This window comes from Acinonyx jubatus, chromosome A2 (genome assembly GCF_027475565.1).
Source record: "Acinonyx jubatus isolate Ajub_Pintada_27869175 chromosome A2, VMU_Ajub_asm_v1.0, whole genome shotgun sequence".
Lineage (NCBI taxonomy): Eukaryota > Metazoa > Chordata > Mammalia > Carnivora > Felidae > Acinonyx > Acinonyx jubatus.
The window spans coordinates 119193782-119208771 of record NC_069383.1 but is presented as its reverse complement, the minus strand read 5'-3'; positions in this window follow the sequence as shown (position 1 = coordinate 119208771).

The window sequence follows — 14990 nt, the reverse complement described above, 5'->3', positions numbered from 1 at the left end:
CATTGGGGTTCAAATGCTAAGTCTGCTGCTTTTTAGCACTTACTCTTTGGCAAGCTCTTTCATCTTTCTAAGCCACAGTTTCACTCACTCTCCATAAATTAGGATAGCAATACTTACGTGATAAGGAGACGATTCAGTGACAGGCAATTATCTTAGCATTGTGCTTGGCATGTAGTAAGCCATCCTAAATGGCTATTTCTCTTTTTTTTTTTTTTTAACTGTACTAAGGACTAGTTCTCGGTGGAAAGGATTCACTTATTTCAAAGAAACCTTTAGAAAAGTCTATGTACTCAAAACTATTTCTTACCTTTTGTACTACATTGTATATGATTTGATGCTATTTTAGTGAATCATTTCCTTAGACTACAGTTTCTAAGATAGGCATTAATCAAAGTATGAATGTTACCTGGGGTATATCGCATGTTAATATTCAGGTACATGGACTTGAAGATCAAATTAGCTACCCACTGCTTAGGACACATCAAGATCGTGAGGTTATGTGACATTGGATTGGTAAATTTTTCTGGAAGAGGAAGTGGAAAGAGGGGTACTGTGGCACGTAGGTCTGTGGATGGCAGTGTATAGAAAGCATGGAGACATGAGATGGGAAGAAAATTCCAACTGCTTAAAAATTTCTTATGAAGCTGGGTGTCATGTGCATTGGTGGTATTCTGCTTAGATACCATTGAATTCCTGTTTAACATTTTTGTGTGCTCTTTCCTGTATGATTTTGATTCTGACAATGAGCACCCACAGCTTATCTTTGGAAGGCTTCCCTGAGACTCCTGAGCCAGTCTGCCCTCATATGCCTGGGAGCTGCCTGGGTGGCCCTTAGCAAATGACTCACAGGTGCCCCCTGACATGGACAACTCTTAGGCACAGTTCACAATTCAAAGTTCCCTATGGAATCAGGATGAACATTGCCTTTGAAAGATTTTGCATGAGATCTCACTTTGGTTTGGCTTCTTCCCCTTCTGGTCATGCTTACTAGGCTCCCCTGGAAACTCTTTATTTTCCCTGGAAATTATTTATTACAAAATTACTTGCACGTAAATCTTTATCCCAAGATCTACTTTTGGGAACCTATTCAAAGACAAGGTGAAAATAAATACATTTTCCTGTTATTTAAACAGTTGAGACCAGGAAGGAACTTTACCTGTTTACAAAGAGATATAGGATAGACTGATCAGATGTTTCATCTGGTTGTGGAAGGACTAGCTCATAGTCTGTAAAGAGATCTTGAAACAAAGAAGTAGTTCAACTGTCTTGCATAATAAACTTATGGATATTTAAACAATGCTGCATAGAGCAAGGGAGAAGAAATTAGGAAGATGCAGAAAGGAGAGATGGGACCAAGCAACACAGAGGATCAAACAAAATTGCTGCTGGAGTTTTGTACCATTTTCTACCAAACAGGGATATCATGCATGCATTTCTAAGGTATTTGCTGTAATGCAAACCTATGTTTTTTTCCCTCCTGCTGCCTTACCACCCACCCCTTTATAAGCTATGTACATAGTCCAGTGCTAGTGGATTTGGGGGAGTAAAGAAAATAGGGGGTGATATCTGATGAAGTTTTTTTGGGTGATAGTGCGGTTCATGGGGTCCTGAGCTGACAGCCAGGAAAGAATTCTTAAAGACGTCTTTGGTGCAAAAAGGTGATTTTATTAAAGCACGGGACAGGACCTGGGACCGTGAGGAGAGACTGGTTATATACTATCAGAGTTGGGGGAAGTAAAGTCTAGGGGAAGTTTCCAGTGATATTTTCGTATGCTAAAGAAGACTCCTAGGATGGTGGAGGCCTAGCTACTGTCATCCTAAGGTTGTTTTCCCTCTAGCAAAGTGTTAGCATTAAGACAGGAGGGAGGTACTGGAGAAATGTTTTACTCTGCCAGCCTCAAGTATTTGTCATTGGGCTGCAGGTTATAAGGAAATTTAGTTCTATCTGCCATTTCCTTCTGCCTTTGTTACTCACATCACTATGGAGGGGTGGTGTTGGGGCTCCAGGAAACTGAGTCTACAGGTTTCTGGAGATTGGGCTATTGAGTAATCTCAATAATATATTTCTTGTAATCTACTAAGATATCTGTAAATAGATCGAGAGTCGGTCCTTTAGGACTATGATCTCTATCAGTTAACCCTTTGTTTTTCCCCTTTTCTTTGTTCTTTGGCAGCCAGGAGTGCCCAAGGAATATCACACATATCCCACCTGGGGGTGAGGGTGGGTGTTTGTGGCCTGTCAGCTTGCCTTATGCTCCCCTATCAATATCCATTATGGAGAGTCTCAGAGCAAAATCACTGCATTAAAGAGGCCTATAAACTAATTCCTTAGGATCAGGAATTTGCCACCAGAGGTGATTAGAAGAAATGTACACACCACCTCCTAAATTTCCAGAGCATTATGAATTTCCATCTATCACTCATTAGATGGAACTTTAATTTTATTTCAGTTGTGGAGGATTGGGTGAACCAAGCTGACATCTGGGTTCTGCTTGCTGCTCTGTTATGTCGAATGACATATAGTTAGCTCTGCAGGAAGTAAATATTTCTAGTCCTTTAAGCTCAAAGCCTTTCTTTCCACCCATTTCTCATTGGTACAACCTTAGGAAAGGGCTGGAAATACAGTAAAAGAGAAAATGTGTTGATAGTCTGTGCAGGGCAGGGGAGGAGGGTGCCTGAATGTATCCCCTTGGCGCGTGAAGGGGAAATTATGAGTAGGATTTAATTACTATGGAACCGGTTAAGTACCTCATTCTGGTCTTGAGAACAAAAGGCCACTTAGAGGGTTTCTAACTCCAGACACTTATAAACCAAAGTAGACAGGATAGCTTCCCATAAGTGGGCAGTATCTGCCATTCTACGAGAAGAGACTGTGATAGAAGTGTTAGCAGAAGCTAGTGAAAAGAATGCCCCCAGTGGTCGTGAATACTCTTACAATTGGGAGTACTAATTACTTCCTCATTCCACAGGGTCTTCATCTGGCCACTGGACAATTTCTCCTTTCCAGTCTACTTTACAAAGTTGTCATGAAAATCAAAGAATGGATGGATGGATGAGGTCCATATCATAACAGCCCAAAAAACGTGGTCAGAGAATAGTTCCCAATGGTATTGCTGATTCTTGCTAGCATAAAAACATGTCCACAGAGCTTTTTTTAGCTTCTGTTTTTCCTCCCCAAATTCTTATTTGTGTCATAAATTGGCTTATCCTCCTTCTGAAGATGCTATATCTGTATCTATATCTATATTTACATTCATATTAATATATTTTAACATGTTGTATATCCTACAAATCTCTTAAAACATCGACCTTAGAAATTAAAGCACAATTCAGTGATGGTTAGCTGCACATGCCTGAAATTTTCCACTGAAGAGTACTTTTTAAAAGTAATTTAAGAAATATCTGCTAAGTTATAAATACGTTTTATCAGGAAATACATAGCTTATATGCACTCCACCCACCTGTGTACCAATGGACAACATTGGCTGTTGATCATAACATCCCTTTCCACTGAGTCTCAATGCAGCCTCAGAACTTTTTTCAACTCTGGAAATGAGAAGAATTATTGTCAGAGTTGGAATTTCAACGGAAGATAATTTGCATTTCCTATCCTAAAGTTTGTCAACTCTTAACACTAAAGCATGAATGTGTTTTTAAATCTTTGCAACAGGAGACTTACCTAGAAGCATTTTGTAGCAGGAAAGGGAAAGACAAGAAGATAATTTTTGACTTGATACAGGGTGAGGAGATGCAAAGTATTCCATACTGAGATGATGCCCTAAGGGCAGAAGGGCCTTATAAAGGGAAATGAGGAAGGTCAGGAAAACAAACTTCCATGACTTCTTACTTTAGAGCTGCACTGCCCAATATGGTAGCCTCTAGGTCTGTGTGGTTACTGAGCAGTTTGAATGTGGCTTGTCTGAATTGAAATGTGCTGTGTCAAATACATACCAGAATTTGAAGACTTTGAATTAAAAAAATAATGTGAAATAGCTTATTAATAATTTATATTGATTCCATTTATATTGATTCCATTTATATTAATTACATTACATTTAAAATCATAAGAGTTTAGACATACTGGGTTAAATAAAATAGAATATTAAGCTTAAATCACTTTAAAATGTGACTCCCAGAAATTTAAGATTATATCTGTCTTGGAATGTATTTCCATTGAACAGCCATGGTATAGAGCACAAGTTTTTACCTGGGTCCACAGATCTCTAAATGGATTCATGTAAAAGGTTTTAGAAGACTGAGACATCTCTGGAATTTTATGTATTATATATGTGCACCTGTATATATGGACTTTTCTGAAAGACTATCATTAGATTTTTATCAGAGTTTATAATACCAAATAAGGGTAGTTACCACTGGTTTAGAGTCTTTCATGAAAGGATGTGAGACCTTAATGTGGAATTTTAGAAGGCAAAATGCAGGACCTTTCCCCTCAGAAGAGAAATCTAAGATTCATTATCATGGGCTGGAGGATATATTCTTCATGAAGAGTACCTTGTTCGCAGTTTTATTCCCAGGACCTGACATTTATTGTTGGCATCCAAAAAGTATTTTGCCATTTACTATATTTGAGGACATACATTACCTGTGCAAATTTAGAGGTCATTATTTTTTTCATAAATACTAAAGATAGTTTGGGAATAAAAATGATACCTTGGAACATATTGAGACAATGTATTTACCTCAGGCCAATTCACACAATCTAAGATTGGAAACTATGATAGGAAATCAAGTGGTTTAATTGTGAGGTAAACCAGGAAGCACCATAATGGGAATGTGAAGTGACTCAGGGATCAGAAGGAAGTCGCTTCGAGGTCAATTGATAAGCAGGGGATTGCTGTGGGTCCCCTGGGGCATTGTGTGGATTGTGTCTCAAAGTTGTTCCATGTGAAGGGCAAGGATACCATCAACTCCTGTGTGCCATTGGTTGAAGGCCTTTCCTGGGGTCATAAGCTTCCCAGATTTTCTTTCTCCTCCCTGTAAAGGTTGAGCATCTTTCTACAGCCAAGGAAAGCCCTCAGGCTTACAGTTATGACCACAAGCATTTAGAAGCTGTCCACAAGTTGGGGAAGAGAAAGTGCCAGCAGGATGTGGGCGAGATACCAACAGCTTGAGCTAAGTGTTACATGGGGATAGATTGGCTGGAAGCATTTGCTCTTTAATTATATAGCAGTGGACAGGGAGGATGTGTTTTTTTTAATAGGATAATGATCTTAATCCCACAGACTTGGAAAATTGTGCATGTGGGAGTTTCATGAAAATGGTTGTCTGCCTTCTGGGGATTAAAGAAAATTAATGCTATTTCTATACCACAGGCTTATTTGTGTTCAGACCCATCCAAACTAATGTTGTTTTTCAACTACTGTAATAGGAATGCTCATAGGAAAATGAATCTTTGAGAGCTGTTGAAAAACCATTCAAAAAGCTGCAATTATTGTAAAACAATTTGGCAAGGGTAAGGTTTACTGGGGGAAATGAAAAGCAGTTTTGAAGCTGAGAATTTTGTATTTCCCCACAAACAAGTTTAATGAAAAGTAAAATTATTTCTTTTCTTGGCCAAGTTAAAATGTTTAAATGTTTTCTATGAGCAGTAAGTACAAATTTTCTGATGGATCACAGTGTTTACTCTTCCAAAATCTTTGCTTCACTAGAAAAACCCAATTATTAGGATGAAAATGGCATATCAGTAGAATTCTTTTCTCATTGTGTATGGGAAATTTGAAGTAAAGCACTCCTCAACTTATTTTTAAGCCTGAAGAAAGACATAGCTGTCCTTTATCAAGCTATTTTATTTTCAGGAATACTCTTGTCATGGTCTTTGAAAGGCACAAACATAAATTAGATGAACCCGAAGTCTTTGCTACAAACAGGGCTATTCAGATTTGAAAAAAAACTTTTTAATTGCAGTATATTAACATACAATGTTATACTAATTTCAGGGGTACAATATAGTGATCCACAAATTATATACATTACTCAGTGCCCATCATGATAACTATACTCTTGATCACTTTCAGCTATTTCACCTATCCCCCCATGTGCTGCTCCTGTCAGTTTGTTCTCTCTAGTTAAGAGTATGGTTTTTTATCTCTCTTTTTCTTGTTTCTTAAATTCCAATGTGAGTGAAATAATATAGTATTTGTCTTTCTCTGCCTGACTTATTATGCTTAGCATTATACTCTCTAGACCTATCCATGTTGTTGCAGATGTCAAGATTTTATCCCTTTTTATGGCTGAGTAATATTTCATTGTATATGTCTACCACATCTTCTTAAATCTATTCATCTACTGCTAGGTGCTTGGGATGCTTCCATAATTTGGCTATTGTAAATAATGCTGCAATAACCTCTTGCATTTATGCTGCATGTATCTTTTCAAATTAGCATTTTTGTAGTCTTCAGGTAAATACCTTAAGTGGAACTATAAGATCATATGGTAATTCTATTCTTAATTTTTTAGGGAACCTCCATGTTCTTTTCTACAGTGGCTGCACCAGTTTTCATTTCCACCAATGGTGCATGAAGTTTCATTTTCTCCACATCCTCACCAACTCTTGTTATTTCTTGTGTTTTTGATTTTTGGGCTTTTCAGACTTTCTTTTTGACCTACAGCATTGCATTTGTAGAAGGCAATAGAGCAGGATGATAAAAAGAAAATGACCAATAGCATCTTATTTTTTTTCTGATTCCCATAAGCAAATTATAAAATGTAATTGCTCTAGTAGTATAGTTTTAATTTACTCAAATTAGAATGTTTACAGTGTTTCCTTTTTTCTTTTTTTTTTTTTTTTTTTTTGAACTTTTACTGGACACCAACTAGAAATATCTAAGTAGTGTTATGAAATTACTTAAACTATTAGCTTTCTTTTGCTCTTCTGATAAAAATTCAAAATCTCTAGCCTCTTCTGCAAAGCTTATACTCTCAAGCCTAACTTTTTCTGTAGCTTCATCTTATGACTGTCTTCATCTTGACTGTATTTCACATGCTGGACCTTCTCCTTTTCCAAATTCTCTCCTCAGGGTCTCTGTATGTGCTTTACCTTCTGTTATTTTCCACCTCTTTGTTCCTACTCGTCCTTTTCTATGCCCGCCCTTTCCATCCTGCTGCCGTCCCTTTCGATCACATTGTACCTTCCCTCGTGGAACTTAACACCATTGAAGTTAGATGGTTATTTGTAAGACACTTTATTTAATGTTTGCTTTTCTTCCTCCCCACAATGACTATTCTGTTCAAAACCTATCCTAGTGCATCATACAATTGTCAACATCAAGCACGTATGATTAACAAGGTTTCAGTGAATAATGAACAAATGAATGACATAAGAGATGTTGATCAGTTTACCTTCTTATTGTCTGTATGTCATTATAACTTTTATTTTGACTTAAACATGGTGTCCTTGCTGTGATATGGAAGCTTGATTAATTCTACCACATCATAAATTGCCAGATTTGCCCTTTAAGAAAAGTGTCATAGGTTTATCCTTGAGGTCTTTCTTTACTATTTATATCAATGGCTGAATTCCTCAATTTGTAATGATTCAAATATCTTGTTTCATTTTTTCTTCATGTGTTTACTGCCATATCACCCTTGTCGTGGTATAATGTCCATCTCATATAACCATTTGTTGAAGGAATGAATAAGAAAGGGAGCCTTAACTTTTCAAAATTCATTTACCATTTACAGACTGAGTTATCTTCTGATAAATTTTCAAGTTGTAGATTAGACCAATAAATAATTAATCAGTCATTTACTTTTATGTTTTCTTGAGGTGAAGAGTTAATGAAGGGAGTTTGCTTCAGGGTTGTATGCCCTGGAAGTCTAACATGATCATCATTGCTTGAGGGACTCAAGCTCTACCAGGGTACCTAGTAGGACAATCAGCTGGAGAGAAATCACCAAGGCAAGGTAAGGATGCCTTGTCATTGACTTAATGAAAGAGACAGTCCTAATGGAAAATCCAGGACAAATAGAAATGACCGCATTAAACCTGAATAGATTTCTATTATGGAGACTATTTATATGTTATACATCATCTCCTCCCTTTTTAATGTGAGATCCATATTAATTTTTGGATTTTGACCTCTTGGCTCTGTGTCATGCCCAAAAAATGCCAGTAAATGCATAACATTTTTAGTGCAGTTTGGAATTACCAGGCTTCTGATAATTTTTTAATTAAGATTTTCATTTCTTTCAGAAAAAAAGTTAAAATCTTTTTTTTCCTGACAGGGCATTTTTTTAGTTACCTTGACATTTTTGGTTAATGCAACCAGCAGCACTTCACTTGAACCAAGTATAGGATCTGTCCCATCTTGATATCTGAATCTGTTCCTTCTTTCCATCTATTCATCCATTCATCCTTCCATCCTTCCTTCCATCCATCCATCAATCCATCCATTTATTATATGAAGTAAATAAATATATATGTCTAAAGTATATTAAAAAAGAAAATGTTTTAATTAACTAAAATAATGAGTTATTGAGAAAAACATTTAATGTGGGTGAATTTCTGTTCTGCTATCCCTGCTTTCATGTGACAAGTTCTGTTTATCTTTCAATTCTGTCTTAGAGTTTTATGTTCTTTGTGACTTCCTTAGTCCAAATCACTATTATTCTGCAGCAGGGCTGCTCTCATAACCATCTGATTACTCTCATCCATCTGTGCCTCTCTCTAAGCTATTCTCACACTAAATCCTGAGGGATACTTTGAAATCTAGAATTCCCTCTTGTTATTTCCTTTGCCTAAAATGTTTCCAGGTCTTCCCATTTCACTTTGAATAAAGTTCAGAAACTAATTTCTTCAACCACTTTTCTCACTGGGCTTCTTATACCCCATTTTACAGTCATGCAAGCTTCCATCCTAATGTTGAGCCTTTGAATCTGCTGTTCCCTTTGCCTGGAATGCTCTTTCCTCTGATCTTCACCCAGCTTACTTCTATTCACCTTTATTTTTTTGAAGTTTATATATTTTGAGACAGAACAAGAGAACAAGTTGGGGGAGGGGCAGAGAGAGAGAGACAGGGAGAGACAGAATCCCAAGCAGGCTCTGTGCTGTCAGTGCAGAGCCCAACGCTGGGTTTGATCTCACAAACCTTGAGATCATGACCTGAGCTGATATCAAGAGTCTGTTGCTTAACTGACTGAGCCACCCAGTTGCCCCTCCTATTCACATTTAGATCTTAGCTTAGCCATCAATTGCCAGACTGGAATCCTCTCCATCCCACTCTCCTCCAGGAGTACTTTATATATACTTGAAGTTTTGCATTTGCCTATTGATTAAATCATATGGCTATTGATTAAATCTCTCCCCCGCACTAAAATGGATGCTGCAAGAAGGCTGAGGCAGAGACTTTTCTGGCATTTTCCTGGAGTGTGGCATATGGCCCTGTGAGTGGCAAGTACATGTTTGATAAAGCAATGAAGTTAACTCCCACAGAGAAATCTAGGCCATCATGGGATGGGATATCTAATTGGATTTTCCAAACTAAGCAACTGAGATGCTCTCTTATTTGTAATCTTGTTTCCATCTGTAGACTTTCTTTGCTTTCCTAGAGTCCTTGCTTTGATAATCTCCCCTGTATCTCATGTACTGAGTATGCAGAAGCTGCCTTGTCCCCACCAGTTCAATTAAGAGTCCACGAGTGTTTTTCTAACCTTGGCCCATTGATTGAAGGCCTTCTCTCTATTGTAGGAACACCCTTACTTTTTTTATTTTTAATGCATATTTATTTTGAGAGACAGAGTACAAGCGGGGCAGGGGCAGAGAGAGAGTTAGAATCCTAAGCAGGCTCTACACTGCCAGCACAGAGCCTGACTGGAGGCTCAATCCCACCAACCTTGAGGTTATGACCTGAGCTGAAATCAAGACTGGAATGCTTAACTGACTGAGCCACCCAAGTGCTCCAGGAATACCCTTTAATGACCACCACATCTACTGTCCCTTGCTTGACCTTCCTCTTGCAGGAATTCTCATCTACCAAACATCAGGATGTCATGCCAATCCCATTAGTTGGCTTTCTTCTAGTTTTCATTGCCAAAGTTGAGTCTTCCAAATACATAGCTCATTTTGGAAAATAAACCCCTTCTCCAAATCCTGAGTGTGTCAAGAATGGCCTGGTTTGCTGTCAACTGAGCCCCATATCTGTCAAAACATGCTTTGGATTCTTTAGTTGTATCATGTTTTAATAGTTTTTCTGCAAGTCAGTATGACATTCATTTGGATTCATCCAAAAAGAACAGAATGTTCCCTTTGATGTTTGCATTTTCCAGAATAAAGGACTTTCTCTCCCTTAATTTCTACTTTTGGAATCTTAACAAACATCAAGTTTTAGAGACAGTGACCTTGTTTTCAAGTGTAGGAATTAATTACTTTAAAATGTCACTGTTAAAAAAAAATTATCAGCACTCTGTTCTTACTCATAAATTGTCATCAACTAAAATCTCACAAAAATTGTATCAATTTCTTCTAACAAAGTGTCCTACTTTTTTATGTGCAGAGAGGTTTTCATGGTGATCCTGGGACAGTGACATAAATATTATAGTTGGGTTGGGGGATGATGATTCTTAAAAATCCATATTCCAGATCCTACCGAAGACCCAGTGAACCAGAATCTACAGGGAATTTGGAATCTGTTTTTTTTTTTAAAGTATTCCAGTGAATCTTGGATACATTAAAGTTAAGAAAAAAAAACACTTTTTTTTCCCATTGGGCATTGTGGTCTGGGGAAAAAAAGAGCTGTCTCCCCTGATGTAGGTGACATTTTTGTTTGTTTATTTTATGGACTATGCTGATATAATAAGTACATTATAAATATTACCTTAAAGTAGACATTTTAAAAGGATTGCAGAAAAAGCTAGTAGAAACAGTAACTATATTTGCTTGCTGTATTCCACAGTGGATCATTCTGCATACCCCACAGGATATAAGTACCCTACTTTGGACACTGCCCCCAGAATTGCCTTCTTTCTAGCAGAGAATAGAGCCTAGCTTAGATGTGCACCAGGACCAGTTTTGTTGAGGGATGGTGAGGGCAGATCCACGTGTGAGGAACTTTGAGGAATGAGTTCTGGGCATGAAAGATACAGTGTAAGGTCCCATGTAAGGTGGGAGGTCATAGGTGACACATGGAAGCATTGCTGATGGAAGGATTGTATTGGAAGAACAAGGGAGGGAAACCAAACCACATCTTGAAAAACTGAGCCAGTAGCCAGTACACATACCATCTTTTGTGTACCCCCTCTGCTTTCCTTGCCCTCTGAATTATGCTATTCAAAGTGTATGTAGTCGGAGGGCCAATGCCAAACCACAAACTGTTACTGGCCCACGACAAGATGCGTACAGAAATCAAAAGTAAATGTTTAGAAATATTTAGAGCAACATCTAGTAATTCATACTTCCTGTCTTTTACAGAGGTATTGGTCAGCAGTAGATTGGGGATTAAACAGAAACTGTTGCCCGTCCCCTGTAGGTAGTTTGAGAAGCATTGCCCGAGGTGATGTGTGAGGCTAAATTCTCCATCTCCTTGCCTTCTTTGTGGCTATGAGGAGCCAAAATGCTGGCATTTGCCTTTCTCACCTGAAGGAGTTGCCTGCCTTGGCCTATTAGAGGAGAGCAGTTGTGAGCTTGGGCATTCACATGACCTCGCTGAGACCTCTATTATCCCTAAATTGAGATGATGGGATCAGATACTCAACCCAGTGTCTTTGTTGGGTTCTTATTTTCTATAATCATATGGAGGAATGAAAGTCTACTTTCCTTGTAGCTGCATCTTCCCTGGTAAAGTCAGGATTATAACCAATGAAGCACATATTCTGATTGTTAGAGGACGGGGAATGTTTGAAGAAAATTAATAGCCATGTTTTGGTTGCATGATTGGCCCAGCTCCTGATGACATGAAGACAGATTTCTCTTCTTGGATTTCTCCCTAATTACAACCTGCATGCATGGATATAAGGGAGAAAGGTCCAGGGTGACATAGCTATATGAGGTCAGTAATTGTGGAATCACTAAGCATTGTGTCAGACCCCAGCTCAGTGGCCTAACAGCTAATGATAAAACTTTTCTGAGCCTCAATTTCTTATTCTGTTCAGTGGGCAAATGATTCTTATCTAGTAGGGTTTCAGTGAGGATCAAATGAGATAATTTTTGTAAAGCACTTGAAGACTTATAGAGCCTTTAAAATACATTGTATTGTCATTATCATGCTTTTTTGTTCAGTAAATAGGTGAGCACCTCCCCTATGCTGTACACCTGATTATACTAATTACTGAGGGAACTATAATGTTATATCAAACATGATCTCACTCCTGAAGGACCTTATGATCTAGTTGAAACTAAAAAAGCTTATTTTTAGTGTACTTCATATTTCCATCCAGACTGTAAACTCCATATAGTCAGGGTGTGCCTCTGCTACATCTCTGAATCCACAGAGTGTAGTGTAGTGTAGTGTAGTGTAGGCACATACAAAGTGCTTGAGAAATCTGTGCTGAACTCAACTGTGAACGCTATCATCTTTCCAGTCTTGGTTTGTTTTGATGTAAGGATTCACACACAGATCGTTTATTTAGAAAATGATTTCAAGTAATGACCATAGGGGAGTGGAGAAGTAAGAGCAGAGAAGGAAGCCAATAAAGGGTGTTTTGTTCTATAGCACACTTATGCCTGTTGGCAACTAGCACATAATCCTGCTGGGGACATCTTGGGAGTTAGAGGGACAAGGGAGTTGGGTTATTTATTCATCAGCCATGATAGGTTGAGCGTTACCTGGGATGGGTATTAATCTTACAGTATTTCTGGCTGCACTGATGGCACAGAATTCTCAAGGCACAGAATCACAAGGGCTGGCGGTTAAAAACATGTTTGCATGGTAATGGTAGGTGTCAAGAAGATATGGATAGGACACTCATCTTCACTTTGCTTCTCAGCTGATACCCCAGAAAATTTCCGTGATCAGTCTTTCCCCTCTTCTTCATGTTGAAAATGTCTACAATGTATTTATGGCCGAACTCATGTCGGCCATCTTCCCTAAGTCTTCTCCGAGTGTGCTTGCTCACACTGATTACTTCTTTCTCTCAGCTTCTTGTTCACTTACTATTACTTTTTAATAGCTTTCCGTTTAGCACAGACACACAGAAAGTTATTTTAATGCTCTCTGCGGGTGTCTTACCCCTCCTACTTCAATGTGAACTCCAGAGGACAGACCCACGATTTATTCATCCTCTGTTCTTGCTACATTGCCCAGAACAAATGAGACTGCAGTAAATTGAATTTGGGACCAAATTTAACTTGCAGGTAAAGGACTGGGGATTTGAACTACTCTGCGTGCACTTTTTTTTAGCTTTATCTTCTGCTCTGACTTGACTAAACTGACTAATTTGTACTTTTGTTGATGCCAAAGTATTTCGACAAGAATAATAACTACAATCATCATGGTGGGTAGCTACCATTTTTAATAGGCACTATGTGCCTGGCACAGTGCATTTAATATATTCTTTTATGTAATCCTCCCAACAAAAGAAGTGTCACCACTTCTCAGATAAGGAAGTGGTTTAAATCATTATAAGATTTACCTAAGATCATATAATTAGCAGAAGATTATAAATGTAAACTCAGGATTAACCCAGAATCCAGACTTTCAATCACGGTAGTATAGTGTCTCCCAATTAGAAAAAAAAAAGAAAAAAAAAAGAAATGCTGAAAATAACTAATTCATTGATTCATTCACCTATCCAATTGTCCAACTAAGGATATTCACTGAGTTTATGTTATGTTTAGACTTGGGTAATCAAAGACAGACTCATTTTGGGAAACTGTGCAGAAATTGTCTTGGAGATACTTCAGTGTGTAAGTCACCTTCCTCTGTTCTCTGGCTTTTGGACCTGCAGATCCAGGGACAACACTCCATATAGTTCAAAAACTATAAAAAATTTCTTCTGACATCACATATTTTCCATAATGGTTGGTTTATGCCTAGACATTGATTTTCATAAATGCAAAAAAACGTATCGTTATAACATCTACAAAATATTCCTTACACATGTTGGACAGCCTTCTGTCCATGAGGCTCAGCCTAGATGACACAAACGTTCTTTGGTTCTAAACTTGTTTCTCTCCCTTGTACATTCTCTCCCAGCCCTCTCTACCTAGAGAATCATCATTTATCTGTAGGTGGCTAGAAGCCTTGCTCTGACTCATTACATGTCCAATCCATGGTCCCTGCTAAGAAGAGAGATTTTGTTGCTCTGCTTGTCCTTCCCTTCCTTGAAACAAGGAATACTGATGTTAGCCCTATCTAGCTGAGTGGAGGAAGGGCTCTTGCGCATAAGATAATACAAGATCAAAATACTGCATCAGTTAATATTTCAGAAAAAGAAAATTCTGTGTTTATATGCTTCTAAATATGTGTGTGAACATGAGTGTGTTATATCTTTGTAATGTATTGCCATTTATTGTTTTTGCCCCTGCTGAAAAATTGATTATTGGTCCTCCTTATACTGGGTAGAGAATAAAAGGCAAAAGTAATTCAACAAAATCATAGACTGTTTAATTTCAGTTTTGTGTGGCTTGTTGAACTGTTTGTTGTAGAGCCACCTGCTTTTTCCACAGGTCTTATTTTTGTACTGTTCTACCAGCACTCAAATGCATTGACCCCAAATGTTTTCTAAGTATAGAATTTGGAGTTCAGTCTTGTCTAAAATTTCATTAGAAGACTGTCTGATTAGCCTGAATCAGAAACTGCCTTCCAAATAGTGTATTGGAAAACATTGGTGAATTGTCTAGAATTTTCTAAAAGGAAAACATAATTTATTGATTATCTTCTGGGAATTTTTCATGTTGCAATAAATAGGGAATTATAGTGGCCTTGTTTGAATGAATATAATTAAGATCACTTTGTTTTGGTGATAGACCCCTATTTACTGGATTTTTTGAATAGGACAACAAAAAAACAAACCAAAAAAAAACCCTGCCTTGGCAA